Here is an 18,569-nt window from a genome sequence, read left to right on the forward strand (position 1 = left end):
GTCTTTGACATTGTAAAAGTCGTTTATCAAGGAATAAGACTAGTCTGTCTGGTACAAAATTCAGTCCTTAGGTCAACCCTGGCATTATAATAACAGTAGTAACATTAGATATTTCCAATTTAACAAAATGAGAAATAATAAAATGATCGATCTGAAATAGCACTGGAAAATACAAGACGTCAAAAACGTGGGTGTGGAGGAAGCCATACTAAAGCTATCAGTTTCACCGAAGGTTGAAATCGAAAGGGGAAAAAGTGAAACTGAAGAGAAACCAAACGCTGGAAGAGTTTCGGAAGAAAATGATGTGAAGAAAGCAGTTAGAGGAGACAAATGGGAGTGGTGGTAATCCGACAAAAAGTGGTCCACCCTGTAAAGCCGGCTTTGAATCCGTTTATTTTAGTTCCCATGGATGGTTATTACAAAGGTCATATCACAAGGTAATTCAACGGCTCCTCTTTTGACTGTAAATGGTAGTGGGCATCTTTTGAACTGGCTCCCAATAGTCAAAATGTATTCAGGTCTATTATCTTATGCGTCATTCAAATTTTTAGTGTTGGAAAGTGAAGTGGGATGTCTTACATTAAAGACCAGATTCATCTTTCAAGAAGAAGAGTATGAACAACAATATATGATGTTTATAAGGGTGGCGATCTGCAGTTTTTTCTTGATCATATTACTTTAATTTAGAACGCAGACTGGTTTGAGAAACAACCGTAAATACTTAATACATTCGTAAAATCTTGCGCTTAATTTTGATCCTGTGTAAAACGAACAAGAGAAAACTGATTTTTAAAATACAGTTATGATTTCTGGACTATGGAATGTATTTGTAAGTTAAGTATAGGCCTATATAGGACTACGAAAGCTAAGTATAGACCTATATATATATAGGACTACGAAAGCTAAATATAGACCTATATAGGACTACGAAAGCTAAGTATAAACCTATATAGGACTACAAAAGCTAAGTATAGACTTATATAGGACTACGAAAGCAGGGTTATGTCAATACCTGTGCTTAAGACTATACGGTGACTCTCTGCATCTATAAGAACATCAAAGGTATTGGTGTATATCGGGACTCAGTGGGTCATGGTGTGTAAAAGCAGATGAGATACAGAATAATATCGCGTAGTATATCTTTCTCCATCTATATCAGTTCGCGTAATGTTTACCTGACACATTTCGATATACCGTAATCACTGGGTAATAAGAATTGTAAGGAGTGATGTAATCGCAATAGAAACCACACGAAAATATCTTTCGTCGTCACACCCATCTCTCTCTCTCTCTCTCTCTCTCTCTCTCTCTCTCTCTCTCTCTCTCTCTCTCGTGGAAACTAGCTGCCTTTTCTCAAATTCCATTATTTCAGCTTTATCTCTGTAGTTGGCAATTTTGAAAGAAGGCGTTACATGTTCTTACCCACTTCAAGATACAGAAGACTTTTATCTCGTTGCTCTTCCGTAACCACTGGGACACTAGGGTGGAAAAAGACCCACTTTCGCTAATTTTGTGCCATTGAAGGCCAAAGAATATTTAGTACGTAAGGGCGTGGTTTGATCGTCTTGAAAACTCTGGTCGAATTTGCTTAGTTTTTAGATCATCGAAGCTAACCAATCTTGTCACGAAGCATCCTTGAATAAAGGGAATTCATTTTTTTTTTCAAGTTTGGGAGGTACCCTCGTCCTCCCTAAGGGGAGGTAATTGAAAAATGGTCGAAATGTGCTGGAGGCATTTGATAATCTACTTTTCTAAAGTACTTGGCCAAGAAGGACAAAACTCACTAGAAAGCTTTCTCATGTAGTGTAGACTCATGTTTGTTCAAACATGGGACCCCGCTGCCAGGAGAGGTCCACATTAAGAGCGAAAAGTTTTGCACAGGATTACGTAGGAAAAAAATTTTTTTTAAATTACTTTTTCTAGTACAAGATGGCTGCAGAACGTTAGATTAGTGCAAAGTCAAGTTTGTTCAAAGCCTAGCTGAGGAGCGCAGGTTATGTGGCAGCGAGGTTCAATAGTTTTACTTATTAGCATATAGGAAAAATCTTTATCTTATATACTTGCAGGTGTAGTTGGATGGTCCGATTGAGTACTTTTGCGCATAGACATCTTGTCCTATATAGCAAAAGCCTTACTGATTTACAACAGGGCAACTTAGGCAGTACTATGGCTAGAAAGGATGGATGTCTGAAATCATACCAGGTAGTACTATGGATAGAAAGGATGAATGTCTGATATCATACCAAGTAGTACTATGGCTAAAAAGGATGAATATCTGAAATCATACCAGGTAATACCATGGCTAGAAAAGATGAATGTCTGATATCATACCGGGTAGTACTATGGCTAGAAAGGATGAATGTCTGAAATCGTACCAGCCACAAGGGAAAGTTCATGAAGCGAGGAGGAAAGACTACAACGATCGGTACTTCTGCTTCACTTACATTCCCCGTAGAAGTAGTGGTGCCGCTGCATGTCACAATGGTACACTGTATCTTTGGTCTTCATTGCCTTTACTTTCTGGATCTTTTTATCTTGACGTCTAGACACTCCAACTCCTGAGAAAAAAAAAAAGCGTTAACGGCCGAAATGCCATTCATGACATTTAACAACATTTAGATTTGGCAGCCTAAATGTCATAGAATCAAATGAAATCAATTTTGCCCTAATTATAATAATTTCATGCTGCAAATGAAATTATTATGATTAATCTTGGATTTGCTCGTCGAGTGAGAAAAATCTTATGAACGTTGATGATTGATTGTTGTATGAACTGGTATGGCAACAACTGATCACCGACATCCCCAGTGCACACAATTTTTGTATGTATGTTTGTATATATATATATATATATATATATATATATATATATATATAGATATACGCACGTATATTATATTTATAAAATAAAATATAATATATATACATATATATAAATATATATATCCACACACACACACACACACATATATATATATATATATATATATATATATATATATATATAATATATATATAATATAGAGAGGAGAGAGAGATGAGAGAGGAGAGAGAGGAGAGAGAGACGAGAGAGAGAGAGAGAGAAGAGTTGTCCAAAGAAATTGCTAATGATTTTTATGATATATTTACATGGAATCACTGTACATTAAAAGCTGGCTGCTTTTTACAGTACGGAACAGAATCTGCTACATTATTGACCATATTTACGTACTGTTTAACCCCAAAATAAGTTCCAACTGGAAAGGTGGACAGCGCGTATGTTTGTCCGAATTCTATATTTGTTAACATCATTGCAGGAGACAAAAAGTCCCTCGTGTGGAAGCTTTTTCATTTCTTATTTGCCAGAATGCCAGAACATGATGATGATGATGATGATGATGATGATGATGATGATGATGATGATGATGATGATTATTGTTGTTGTTGTTGTTGTTTAAAAATCCACATTTATATATCAAAATATATTTCTATGTAAATACATAATTGTGGATTTTTTTAACAATTTGTTTTCACGAGACTGTGAATTTCTTAACAACAGTTATTATTATTATTATTATTATTATTATTATTATTATTATTATTATTATATTTATTATATTTTATTATTATTGAAAGTTAACAAAGTTATCACATGAATCATTCAGAAATGGCCACAGAGTCGAATGCCCATATACGAAAAAGAAAAAAAAATTGAAGATAAATGATCAAAGACCATTATTTAGTGGCAGATACAGCTATCTTCGTCTGAAAGGTTAAAACTTTGCATTTGAGTATACTTGATGCCCAGCGGTTCTGGACACCCGCTCCTATCTTGCAGCACTTTGTAGGATCAAGAGATTTCCGCGTTGTTCCTGAAGGACTCCAATACTTTCGAAGAAGTTGCCACCTCTTCTCGACCGTATTCATTTCCGAGCATTCTCCAACTTGCCAGGAGGGAATTTTTACCCCCAACCCCCCTTTTTTTTCTATCCCTTTGTCTCTTCTCACCCGTTTTCAGTCTCTAAACTTGGATAAGTCTATTTTACTCTCAGTCCCATCGAACTCCATGAACCTATCAGAAGAAATGAACAAAAATTCTTTCGGCTTCTTTCAAAGCGAAATACCCTGTTTATAACAAGATATACATCACTGGTGTATATACCTATGATTCTGCAGTTAGTACTTTCCACTGTAACTCCATTCAACTCTGCTTCTTTTCAACCTTACTCGATAACCCCTGCAAATACTCACTTGTATTAACCCGGTATATGTATCCACCTTTGTCAAAGTCCAAGGTGAACGCATGCTAAGTAAAGCATAATTTGTCAACCACACAATATAGAAATGGATGTATATAATACTTTGATCTCTGGGAGGCTAGTACTAAACACGACGTCCCAAGGAGCTTCCGCCATGTTTTTAGCGCCTCGGAGTAGGTGACGCGTAGGTGGATATAGACCTTGGGTAGATACATACCGGTTAATACCATACTCACTCCATCGACAGTGACTGACAATATGAAAGATATTATGATTTCGCTATTTATAATCTCTCTCTCTCTCTCTCTCTCTCTCTCTCTCTCACACACACACACACACACACACACACACACAATGTGGCTTTACAAATACGCAAGGTGTCTTAGATAGATTCAGAATAAACCAAAATATCACCTATTGATGTCTCGTGAATTTAGATAAGTTTTTACTCGTTCCATGATCAGACACTAACGTATTGAGGAAAATATTTTGCTTTCCTTGATTGTACTATCCTCATCTTCTATGCACGGCTCTTGAGCTGTGCGCCATCTGTGTGGGAAATATCGTTAATATCCGTAATTCAGGACATTGGATGGAAGCCTTCACTATGCCTCAGTAACGCCACCTATATTTCAACTATACTTGCACTATCGTCCAGATCAACAAATTATTTTCTTTTACAGCTCTTAGTTTATTTAGACAGCACGTCAGCAATCTGCTTTCCTTTCGTTACTGCGACACACCATGGGGAAAAATTACAGTTAGAGGATGTGGCGATTGGTGATCAGCCTGGGATTCCTTTCCATGCCTTTCTCGAGCCAACCAGAGTCTGCTAACCACAAGGTGGTTACTTCAGCGCTTAGGCCAACAGACGAACGCTGGATTTCTCAGGAGGCATAAATTACTCTAGAATCCAGCTCGTGAGCCATGTTACACTCTGGGGTTTTCAGCAAGCATTAATGGGATGAAGTTGCTAGCCCACACCTTGCCCTACTGATGATTCATGTGCCAACAGACCCTGACACCCTTTGTGTTAATCACCCATCCAAGTACTGACTAGACCAAGTATTGCTAAACTTTACTGATCTGTCGGCTAATATAGAGAGTGTTTGTTCTATATATATATATATATATATATATATATATATATATATATATATATATATATATATTAAATGCACACTCAAACTTATATAATATTTATAATTTCTATTTTTCTGTCTATATGCCTTTTAAAATAATCGCTCTCTCTTTTCTAATGCTTCTTCCCCTGTGTCACGATTAGCAGGATTAAATCAAACTAATTGGCTAATCAACGACCCAGAATTCACCTCGGTCATAGATGCCTTTTAAACTGCAATGTGTTCTCACAATCCTTTACGCTATCGTATTTCGTTCTCTGTTCCACTAAGAAACAATAATCATCTGTCTCGTAGCACCAGCCAGGCTACCACTTCCCTCACTGTGTGACGATGGGATTGTTTCTTCCGGTGAATGTTTATCTTTCCTTGACCGTTAACTCTGCAACTTGTTCCCTTCTTTCCTCCCCCTCACAGCCCACATCTCCCAAGAGGCGGATCTTTCGCCTCTTCAGGGCTAAAGTCCACTTTTTTCGGCTCTCCTATTTTTATTAGGTACTGGGCTGTCTGTTCCGTTTAGCCTTTGCTTTATATACATAATGTATGTATGTACTTTTGTGCGCACACGCGCGTTCGTTTCATATATATATATATATATATATATATATATATATATATATATATATATATATGTGTGTGTGTGTGTGTGTGTGTGTGTGTAATTAGTATTCCAGTAGTCATTTCCATATAACCATATATGAATTTTACATCTAGAAAGAAATACACAAAACTTAGACTAAGTCCCACAATAGCTCTGAAGAACAATAAAAAAAAATTTTTGTCCTACTTGACACAAACACGGTGGTATAGCGTATATTATATATAAATATATATATCTATATATATACACATATATATATATATTTTATGTATATATATACGTATATATATATATATATAGTATATATGATATATATACGTGTTTGTGTCAAGTAGACAAAAATTTTATTGTTCGCCAGAGCTATTGTGGGTCTTAGTCTAAACTTTGTGAATTTCTAGATGTACTAGGATGTATGTATTGTTATATGGAATTGACTGGAATACTTAGCTTGCAAATTTGTAACACTGGTGTACCGAAATGAAAATAATTGCTAATATGGAATGATAATAAAGCTAAGCATCAAACCAGCAACAAAATACGAGCGTTTCAACTCTCAGAAATAGAGACGAGGTAATCAAGTGGACGTAAAAAAAAGCAATTAACGACCGTCGTGTGTTAAAATAAAGATTCACCCGAGATTCACTCGAGGATTCGCCACAATTATTGTGTGACATCTCCCTTCTCTTTTTCTAACTGGGAACGGGTACGGTTTGCGCGGAGAGAGTCATCTTTAGCACGGTCATTGTAGAGTACCTTTCGAGCCAATTCCATGGCCTGAATTAAAGTTGCCTTCCTTCACTCTCAACTGCTGTTGCTGCCAAATGGAAGAAATGGAAAGTGACCTGCAGGCTTTTAGATTACTCAACGTCATAACTAGCACACGCCGTTTTTTACGTATTTAAAATTGGCTGGGGTACCATTTCTGTTCTCTTATCCCCTACAGAGTAAATTCAGATGTGCTGTAGGATCTCATTAGGTGAACTTGCGTCGAAAATGAAACTTTTCTCTCTCTAAAAACTGAAATTCATGCAGAGCTGGTTTCTCACCACCACCCCCACACCGGCCACCCCTCCCGAGCATATACTTACCTCATTGGCCGTGGCCCTGAGCTAGATTTTCCCCCACTTCCCTGTCTCCCGTCCCTCTCGTACCCCTTACCTGCTCTTCCCCCAAAAGTTTGCCTATCAAGCTTCTTTCTTGGATCTGCTCGGTGTCTATGAAGTGCCTACTCCCCTTGTATATCCTCCAACACTGGGTACTGGTATCTTTACGAAACAATTTGTACCTTGAATTGTGCTATTTCAGTTTTCTCTTTTGTTTCAGTACGGTCAGATTTTTTTTTTTTTTGTGCAATCATCAGACCATATATTAGTCATATGCGAAAGTTATTTTGTGCTGCTCAGTGCTCAAAAACTCTCTTGAGATGTCAGCATCTCCGAAGATAACCTACTTTAGTTGTACTTATAGTTATAGTGATCTTGTTTCAAGAGATTATTCAGCAGAAAAAGAACTACTCCCTGTTAGGCCATTGTGCTTGGTCCTGTACATTGTTTGGAAAGCTCCACTCTGGCAGTTGTTCCAAACAAAAGGATGCCACTTTGAGTGCCTCTCGAGCCAAGAATGATATTTTATAATTAATTAACTCATCGGCGTTCTCTCTCTCTCTCCTCTCTCTCTCTCTCTCTCTCTCTCTCTCTCTCTCTCTCTCTCTATATATATATATATATATATATATATATATATATATAATATATATAATATACATATATATATATATATATATATATATATATTTAGATATATATATATATATATATATATATATATATATATATATATATATATATATATATATATATATATAATATACACACATAAATTTGTTGTTGTGTATATACTTCTGGCTATATAAATGTGTATCTTTGTCTTAGTCTATATACGCATGATAAAGAACTATTACAATTTTTACTTGCAAAAAAGTATGGAATATAGGCATAATTAAAACTATTATCCGATTGACCTATGCTTTATTAGATGTGGCTCACAAAGATAACCTCTAAAGTTACTTTTCTAGCGACTTTTTACTGAGCTCTTTCCCCCTTAAACCCCCCTACCCGAACAGGTTTGTTGATGATGCCACTTAAGAATTAATCATTTAGTTATTATTCAATACGTAGACCAGAAATTTTCATACCTATGTAATATAATTTACATATTATGGTGGTAGTGTTTGCCAGGTAATAGGGTTTTCCATTACAAGCATTTGATCTTTTGAAAAATTAACAATATCTGGCAACTTTTATCTCGCAACACTAGCCCGTGAAACCTGTTTATGAGCATGAAGTCCGCTTTATTCGAATAAGCGTTACAAGGACAGGATGTTATAAAATTCATACATTATACTAGCCAGAGTATCGCTATTATAGTTAGATATTTGTTGTAAGAATAATTTTGAAGTAGAGTACGGCCGGTGATGTACAATAGCGCATTTCTACATTAACCGTAATCCGAGTACGAGCGCCTGGGCCGAACCAGACAAGGTGAGTGAGCCCAGTTTTTTGCTCATTATTTTCACGTTTATTTCGCAACCAGGTGAGTCTTGGGGTGTCTATGCAGGGGCTTAAATGTAGGCCGAGTGGCGTGCAGTGCCGTGCCAAGGTACGTGTTATCAGTTGTGTGTTGGAAGTGCAGGTGGGATGTCTCATTTGAAAATTTTCGAGGGTTAAGTGAGTGAAGTGAGGCTGAACCGAGTGTTTTGGTTGACTGCTTCTTCTTCTTCGTCGTGGCCTCACCTGTTGTTTTGGGTTGTTTGGTGGTTGTGGTGTCGCTGCTGCTGCTGCTGCTCCTGCTCCTGCAACAGGTTGTAACCAGACTCGGAGCTGCGGAACTTAACCGAGAAAAATCGAAAGAATCGTAATATTTCGCTTTGTTTGTGTTTGTGTGGAATTCCTCAAAGGAATAGACTTTTACGGACTTTTTCCCTTTATACTTTAAGGTAAGTCTTGATTTGTTGAGTGTTCCCTCTGAAGGTTAGACTTTATAAGACGAGGCTGGTTAGGCTTTGATAGGCAGTTCGAGGTTATATGGTGACTGGAATGGCTTGGAGCTTGTTTTAGACTGTTGAATAATGAGAATTATGAAACTCAGTGGCAGAATAACGTACCTATAGGTAGTAGAGTATTTTGATGTTAGGTTGATTTACTTTAGCTGTATGCTGGGTACTTTTATTTGTGAGGGGGATTCTGACCCAGTCTAAAGGCTAGCAACAAAGCCAAGGCAAGGCTAGGTATAAGGTAGGTAAGCAGGCCTAGGGTTTTTAACCCAAGAAAAGTGTAGAAATGGAATACCTACCTACCTACCTATTAGGGGTATAATATACCCACAATACTTTCATTATAATACCTTGTGAGCACCGAAATTTAATACCAGGAATGGTTATTTGGGGTTTTTTTTCTCTCTCTCTCTCTCTCCCAGGGGAGTATTGGGGACATGTGATTTAAAATGTATTAGGGGTCTGAAGGTGTTCCTCAAGTTTGTGGACACTTGTGGGGTGTTGATAGATTCATGTGTGCGCTACCTTATTTACGACTTCTCATGATAGGTAACCTTTTTGTTTTTTGTTACCATACTAGTACCTAACCTGGTAGATCTAGGGTACCTATCCGCAGCGGCCCAGACTGTGGCAGTTGCGGTTTTTCTATGCAGTTTTACCTACTGAACAAGAATTTTAAGTAATATTTATTCGGACGACTGTAATTAACCCCCAGGGGCCAGTACTAAACACGGCGAAATACATTGGACGCCCCAATCCCAAGTGAATATTGTATCCGCAGTTACGTTTCTTGCAGGGTAATTCTAAAGAATAGTTCCACATGAAGTGCAAGGAACGTAACCGCGGATACGACATCCACTAGGGATTGGGGCGCCCAATGTATTTCGCCGTGTTTAGTACTGGCCCCTGGGGGTTAATTACAGTCGTCCGAATAAATATTACTTTAAATTCTTGTTCAGTAAGTAAAATAACAAAGGAAAACGTCAATAGCCATAGTCTAGGCCACTGCAGATTGCTTCTGTAGAAATACCCCTAACCTATTGCTTTTTTTTTTTATCATACCTAGTAGGTAATTAGGCTACTTACTGCTTCCACCCCCCCCTTCCTTGAGCCACTCCCCCCCCACAGTATTTTATACTTGACATATTGTATTCAGTTTAACAATGACTGCCTTATGTGTAAGTACTTTATTAATTTTATATGTCATAACAAACACATTCCATTATCCATTTGGAAGTGCCATAATTCCTTTCTGTGATAAATCCTCTTTCTAAAGTGAATTATATATTGTATTGGGATTGAGATAAAAGGTACCCCTCAACCGTAAGGAATAAAATATGCTGTGTGCCCCTTGCAAAATTAGGCTTAGATGACTTTCTTTATTTCACTTGAATGAGTCATGGCTCCTAAGGTCAGGTTATGATAAGGCTGGTAAGGTTAGGATCCAGTGGCCTAGTTTAGGTTAAGTTAAGGGAGATAAATTTAGGATGTACCCCTGTAATTGGCTTTGTGGCATTTTTGCCTTCTGGTTAAGGATGAGAACCATTTTTTTTTCCGACTCTTCTTGTGGTTTATGCATTTTAAGCCAATCCAAATGGTGCAATTCACTGATTTCTGGTCCACTCCTAGAAAAATAAAAAGTTTTCTACTTTCATCCCCCTCTCCCCTCTCCTCCTCCCCCTCCCTCTCCCCCTTAGTTATTATATTAGGGGGGATTGTGGGATTGCCAAATGAGTGGTTTGCACCAACATTAATGGCTAATTGGAATTGGAGTTTCATAGTGGAAACAACTGAGTGGACTAGCTGATCAAGTCTTGCCTGCTTGTTGATCCACCCTTCGTAAAAGTACTTTTGCTTACTTCGAAAGGAGAGTAGAGGTCTCGAGGTGTTACTCCCACAACCAATGACTCATGACTGGTGCCCATCTCTGGTGTCAGGACATGTTAAAGTACTTTTTTGGAGGGTGGCTCAACAAGCAGGCAAGACTGGATCAGCTAGTCCACTCTGTTATTTCCCTTAGTAGTATTACCCCAATGGCCCCAAGCTTGGTCTGTAAATACAGTATTTTGACCTAGGTTATTCCATTAATAGGTTACTGTGCTACTCCAGTGGCAGCATAGAATTCACTCTGTAGGTAGGATAGCCTTTGTTAAGGTAGGTAATACAGGCCAGTGCGAATGTAGAATCAGGCTCATGTTAGTTTACCCCATGGTCTAAAAGTATATAATAGAATAAGTTGGTAGTGATTACCGACAAGGATAAATAAAAGGATTTTTTTTTTTTTGGGGGGGGGAGGGGTAGGGTTGGGTTTAATCATTATAGCCACATACAAGAGACTGACTCATGACTGAGTTGCAATTCTTCCAACTGTGGAGGTAATTAGGTTGATAATGTGTTATTTGCTTAACCACAATTGGAAACTTATTTGGATTATGAGACTTTAAGACGAGGAAAGTGTACTACTTTATGTCCAATCTTTCTTTTTTTCAGTAGGTTTGTCCAATGCGCTATAGAGACGAGGGTTAAGTTTAGACCATTTTTGTTTTTGACGCCCAATTTTATTTCTCCATTAATGACAGAATATATAAATGAAAAATTGAATTATCATTGTACTATAATAGGAGAGAGAGTACTTTGAGTGTCAAAAATTGTTTGAAAATAAAATGTAGTGAATTTGTGTAGGTGGCAAAGAAAAATAAGAAGTCTTGTGTCTCAGGATTTTGTTCTAGAGGATCTGTGAAAAGTCCATGACTTGCATATGATTTGTAAGTGCTCAGATAAAAATTGGTGAAAGTGCTACTGGATATCATCTGTGAAATACTGCTTGTGTTAAAATATTGTGAATGTTCTTTCAAGAAACTAATGATTGTGTCATTAATGGAGTGGACTACATACTGCAACTCAATCCAGTAGTACAGTATGTAATTATAATTTACATATGATAAAACTTAGAAGTTACAAAGATTATTCCCTATATTGGAGTGCACTGGCTGTATATTAAAAGTAGAATAATGTTTAAAATTTTAGTGTTATGACTCATCAGCATATCAGCACTGTATACGCAAAGTATTTAAGAGATTTGCCATGTGCAATACAACCAGTGAATGAAGTCATTGCAAGAATAGCTTGAGGTGGATTAAAGTTATCTGAGCTAAGCTGCCTTTGAATCTGGGTATTAGAGCCTTCAGATTTGTTTCACTTAAATGTTTCAGTAAGTTTCTACTTGATATGAGTATGCTTAGAGATGTAAAGTCCTTTAAAAATAATGGAAGACTCCTGTTTTCTTAGTGTAGTAAGATAGTGTTGTATTTACATTTTATATGAAGCATGCTGTTTGATGCTTTGCATGTCTCTACATATGCATATACAGTATATGACATATAAATAAGCAAGTCCTACAGGGTGCCTTTCAGGTAATGGGACAAGATAAACCGGGGTATGTGCAGTAATAAAACAGTCTCATTAATTTGCACATGCAAGCTTTATATGGCAATGAACACCAACTTTAATAGTGTACAGTAGTGAACCCCCTATTCGCAGATTGTAGCTATTCACAGAGGGGGTCTGGTACACAACCCCCATGTATATGGTGGTCCACTGTATTCCTCCCAGTGGTTGGTAAATAACGCACATCAAGTACATGGCTTTCAATATTTGGCCAATGATTGAGAAAACAAAATACAATGTGTGTGGCGAATTTGCCCAATAGGTGGGGGAATAGCACCTACTATTGGGTTTATTAGACCAGGGTATGTTGAATGTTATGAGTAATATAGTGTACAGCAGTCTCTGGGTTACGGCAGGTTTTACGGTTCCGGCAGGGCGCTGTAAGCCTTAAGCTGAATCACAATAATTATAATGGGAATAAATTGCAACAATGCTGTAAGTCTGGGTTACAGCACTGTAAAGCAGGTTAACAGTGCCATGAAGCAAGTGCCTTAAGTCCAGAATGAATTAACCCGATGTAACCTAGGGACTGGCTTAGGTAAAGTAGTTTTATATTGTATTTGGAAATATTTTACTAAAAACTTCCTAGCTTTATTTTGGTAGATTATATTTGGAAAACGTTCTTGAAAGCACATCTGTGCTATTGAGATTAGGCTCGCTTCTACGCACAGTATAATATTGGTTTTGGATAAATATTTAGAAGACTTTGGCAAAGTGGATGCAGTGTACAGTCGACCACTGCCATTCACGGACTCTGATTCGCAAATTTTTCTTTGGAACATATGCATATACACATTATCTGGGGAAAAAATTGCTTATTCGCAGTATTTTTCAATGAGAAATATTCACAAATTACTGCATTTTCATGACCAAATGCACTTTTGTGATGAAACTATTAAAATACTGTGGTATAAGCATTTTTAAAGGCATTTTCTTTGAACTACCATAATAGGCAGTTCTGAGCATTTTTCGAGAGGTTTTAAGTATTCGCAGATTTTAGCTATTCCTGAGGGAGTGTGATACCGATCCCCTGCAAATAGTGGGGTCCAATGTACATAGGTACTACTCAGTGTAGCCACGGACATTTGTTAAAGGGCTGATCAAGGACAATTTTCCAAAGTATTAGTATAGGTGTGTTTAGTTTATATTTGTTCCAAAAGATTTTTGTGGTACGTAATTGGTAATGACCAAAGAAATCTATTCGTTGCCACTGCAGGATATGTGAGGCTAGGGAAGGATAGATTTGACTCATTTGCTGTATTAGTTTTGAATTACATTTACACCATCATTTCAGGTTGAAAATTGTAAGTATAGTGTTAAATTATTACATAAGTAGACTTGAATGATCGTTCAAGCTGATGTAATTGAGGTCATTTTAGCTTTATCAGGATTCTTTCAGGATATGAATGGTTTCTGTAAAAATTCAGGTATGTAAGTTAGTCTGGCTATTGTATGTCCTTGTTGCTGGCAAGTCATAACTTATATCATAGGCGTTTCAGGTGAAACCAAGAAAATCGTCAGATTTTCTCTTTTTAACGCTCCAAAGCTATATTAAATGCATTCTGCAAAGGGATTTTCAATGTTAGAATATTCTTTGCACACAAAAAAGTTAATGTTAGAATATTATTATGTGCATAAATAAAAGATGTGTTATTGCAATGCATTCTGTGCACAGATATGTGCTGTTTTCTCCTGTTGGATTGTATGGTAAATCCTTAGTTTGTGATATCTTTAATAATGATATTTACTGTAATTTAAGGTATAAAAATTGTTGTTGGATCTGATTATTTTAAGATGTATGAGGATGTAAGGTCATTATTTACAGTGTAAATCAATACCATGATAAATAACTGATTTTTAGATGCTACTTGGATTAATGCAATCAGATATTACATCCTTGTTGTGAAGGTAGGTCAGAATGGCAATGGAAGTTTAGCATTAGCTTTCGTAAAGAATATAGTTTGGGAAAACAGAAGATGGATAGCATGGAGAAATAGGGTAGGCCTATAAAAATATTTAAAAAGTCTTGGTAGTCTTCATAGCATTTGCTTTTCCAAAATATGCACTTCACATAGGGTTACTCTCACTTTTTTCAATTGTCATTTTCTGTGTGCAAATTCCCTTAGTTTTGAAGCTTCTGTTGCTAAGGTAGTAAATGATAATGGGGTAAAAAAAAGAATATTATTTTAAAGGTCATATCAGTAAATAGCCTCACTGCAACTGTATTTTAAGTCAGTGAATATACGTGAAAATGTTCTCAGTTCATTAGTCCATATCTTGGCTAGGTTGCCAGTCTTTTCTTTCCTTGAGTACCCTCCTCTAGTATTTTATGTTGTTGCATTACAGTAGTTTTAATAAATGTTATATCATAATAAACTGATGAATTTATTATTAGAATTTATGGTTTTACCAGGTAACATTGCAACTTAACAGATCTCATCTCAACAGAATTTTGTATATCAGATACATTATTATGATCACATTATTTCCTTAGAAAATTTGCCATTTTATGTTATATTTTACATGTGATATATTTTTGTATAAATATCTTAAATTGAGAGTTAAGCATTTATTTAAGGCAAGATATGAGTGGAATTGCTATTAGCTGTTAGCTGTAAGCATCCCCAGATAATGCAGTCTCCATAGAATGGGTCAGATTTGACTTTTGATTCATTTGCAACTCGAAGGAACTGTAGAGCCTGAGAAGTATTGCAAGAATGATGGAAAAACTCCTAACACTAAGAGGCAATAATCAATCAGTCATTCAGGTAACAGCTGAGATATATCCCAATCTTACAGGACCAAGCTATGCTCTAGAGGATATTTTGAGACCACAAGCTCATTCTTTAAAACCTTTACAGTCCGAGTTGGAGTTGCACTTTCAAGATCATTGGGCTTTTTCGTATAAATAATTATATCGGATGAGAGACCACAGCAGCATTGTTGTACCTGATCTTGTCTATAGAGCAAACTCCAGGGTACAGTCCAGAAGCAAGACGGTTGTTTTGACTGTCATGGTCTCCACTTTGGAACAGGGTAACAGACTGGTCTGTGGATCTGAAGGTTCCAGTAAATCAAGCAAGTTACTTCTCCCACTGATGACATACCAGCAGAAGTTCTACATGTCAGAAGAAGCAGAGACTAGTACTCTCCTTCAGGTTGATTTGTCAGAGAGAGACTGACAAGGAGGTACATCCTTCTTGTCTCGTGTCAAGAGCCACAGTCATTTTCTATGATCGTCTTCTAGGCATCGCTGTGACTCAACCTAGAGAAAGCAAAGTTGCTGAGAGGTGTTAATTTTCCTGTGCATCGTAGGGCTAACCTGTGGGAACACTTTGTCTTAAGAAGATGTGGTTGCGCATCCATTCAGTTCTGGACAGGTTTTGATAGAGTAGTCTTTCCTGCTGAACATATTGGTCTGGAGTTTCTCTTTAATTTTTATAAAGAGTAAAGTAGAGGCAGCTGTAGAGAAGAGGGGTTTTGACAGCCTAGTGTGTCAGGTATTGGACCCATCAGAAGAGGGGTGAGGAGCACTCCTTGGGTATGTGGACTGAGAATGACCATATCTGCACAGCAGTGTTTCAGAAATGCATGCAGCACTGCTTATCCTGCAAGCATTCAGAAAATGAGTCATGAGTCCCCCTTATTATTGAGCAACAACACAGCCATGTGGCATAGTTCCACAAACATGGATGGATGTTCTCTCTACACATCATCTGGGAATGCAAATGTATGAGGCACATTTCATGATTCATTCATTCATATCTTATCGCACCATTGTTCTACCCATTGAAGTGATGATCTTTGTTGAACCCATACTAAGTGGTATCCTGATATGCTAGCTCTTAAGGTTGAGGCCCCCAGAGAGATTAATCCGTGGTGATCTCGTATCACCAGACTCTCCCATGATTCCTTGAACACCTTTTCCGTAGGACATAGAGTGATTGTGAAACCAGCAAAGCTTCTAACAGACAGAAAAGGATCTCACCTCAGTACCCTGAGGAATAAGATTTGCGGTTAAATTGTGAGAGACTGGCGCCTCTCTCTCTCCCTCCTTTTCTTTTTTCTCTTCAAGGCAGAAGTCAGGTCAGGTAGGCTACAGCTGAAATGGGCTACAATGCTGAGTTGAGTAACCTGTTTTTATAATTTACCTTGATATTCGCTGCTTTTCCAACTTGTGCATCCATTTTTTAGGTAGATGTGGTTTTCTGATTTTTTGTAGAGTGAGGTGTCAGACAGATCTCATTGTGGCTTAGAGCCCTATAACCCTTGCATCCCTCTGCTGGATTATATAGATTACATGAGTCATTGGTACCCTGGTTACTTTCATGACTGAGAACATGACATTTTCAGGATGGAGATTCAGCTTACCATTGAGGCTGTCAAATACAAGTTGATGATTTGCTGTATATTATTATTACTGTTGCATATTTTGATAGATGAAACATATTCACATGAAACAAGTATACAGGTGCCATTGACTCGAAATTCAAGCTTCCAAAGAATGTTGGTTTCAACCTCCCACTGCAGACCCCCACACTGCAGCAGTAACTGATCATGATAGAGAGCCAGTGATTTTTTCATCGCCTTGGGTGAGGCACGAACTCGTGACATCTGAGTGGCATGTCACGACACTAGCGAGCAGACCAGCAGTTCATATGTTTCTTAGTTATACAACCCTGATGTTATTAAGTATATACTAATGCCACCTCAACTATCCCACATAGTCTAATGATGTTGAAGGAAAATTTTCTGGCTTCACTTGCCAACCACTAATTATCTACACTGTATTTTGTTACTAAGCATAAATTTTCTGGCTTTACTTGCCTATCACCATTTAACTTTACCTTGTTACCATGTGTCAATGACAGTTTCCAGCTTGCGCTGAACATTCTAGTCCATAAAGTTCTGGATTTTATGCCTAGGGGAAATACGTATTACTTTACTTTACAATTTGCTATCTATTTTGTGGAAGCTTGCTTAGTAAGTTAGTGGTCATCCTGGTTTGTTTAATTTAAATGTGTATTTATTGCAAATACGTAATACTGGACAAGTATTTTTAGCAATATAATAGGACCTGTATGAGCATGGTATAGAGGCTTTGATAATTCAATATTCCTAGTCAGTTATTTAAAATCCAACAAGATCCCAAGGTTTCATGAAATTCCAGTTAATATAAAATTGGATGACTAGCTCCATATCAAAATTAAAAAGATGTAAGGAACATTGGGTTGTGGTGAAAGTAACACATGATAAATTGGTGTATTTTTAAAATGCTTATTCGTTTTGCTTGTTAATCCCATCACAATCTTTAAAATTAATGGTGGTATTGTAGGTCAGTAGGTGTCATTTGACTATACTATGTTTTTTTCCATCTGTCCATCCGCCTGTGGTGGTCGCGCATGGTAACACTGCGTCCCCGGCTTTAAATAGCTACGCTATGCGTAAGTTTTAGGTAAAAAAAGGATATCTTGGTATACATTTGCAACTGAAAAGTGTTTTAATAATTTACTGTATGCAAATTACACCGTTAATATTCGAAATAGGATGTTATTTAAAGCCCGGGACGCAGTGTTGCCATGCTCAAACACCACAGGCGGATGGACAGATGGAAAAAAAACAGAGTATAGTCATGTAGAAGAAGTGTTCTATCATACAGTTCATGTAGAGCTAAAAAATTTTCTCTCCCTTTCCTTATTGAAATGTTAACTGTCAGCGCTGAACTATTTCTCTCAAGGTGTAGCCTGCAAGGGTAGTATTGGATGTACATTTCAGAAAGAAATATACACCCATTATATTCAGAAAAATTTTTACCCTGGGGAATACATGTTGGTTGTTAAGAATGGATATTAAAGATATTAAAGATTATTGTAGATTGCATTTCAAAGTCAACAGTTAATTTCAGTTTTCATACAATCAACTTACCTGTCAGATATATACATAGCTAAGACTCTGTCATCCCAGCTTTGTATATATCTGCCAGGTAAGTATGTATGAAACTTTATTGTATCATAACAATATCATTTTTCTTCTGCATACATGTATATATATATGAAGTTTAGGGCCACAAGAAATTTGACCCTGTAAGGGGG

The 18,569-nt window shown here is 37.1% G+C and overlaps 1 protein-coding gene across 5 annotated transcripts in view; it reads left to right on the plus strand.

Moving 5' to 3' along the window:
- The window catches only part of LOC135200828 (broad-complex core protein isoforms 1/2/3/4/5-like), an 82,275-nt gene that overhangs the window by 32,010 nt on the left and 31,696 nt on the right, over positions 1 to 18,569 (plus strand). Inside the window, exon 1 of one of the 5 annotated variants that reach the window (XM_064229513.1) lies at positions 413 to 437. The exons of 1 other annotated variant lie outside the window; for it this stretch is intronic. The gene's annotated coding sequence lies outside the window, so the exon portion shown is untranslated. 3 more of the 5 variants (XM_064229510.1, XM_064229511.1, XM_064229509.1) reach the window with 3 other exon arrangements.

This window comes from Macrobrachium nipponense, chromosome 27 (assembly GCF_015104395.2).
Source record: "Macrobrachium nipponense isolate FS-2020 chromosome 27, ASM1510439v2, whole genome shotgun sequence".
Taxonomy (NCBI): domain Eukaryota; kingdom Metazoa; phylum Arthropoda; class Malacostraca; order Decapoda; family Palaemonidae; genus Macrobrachium; species Macrobrachium nipponense.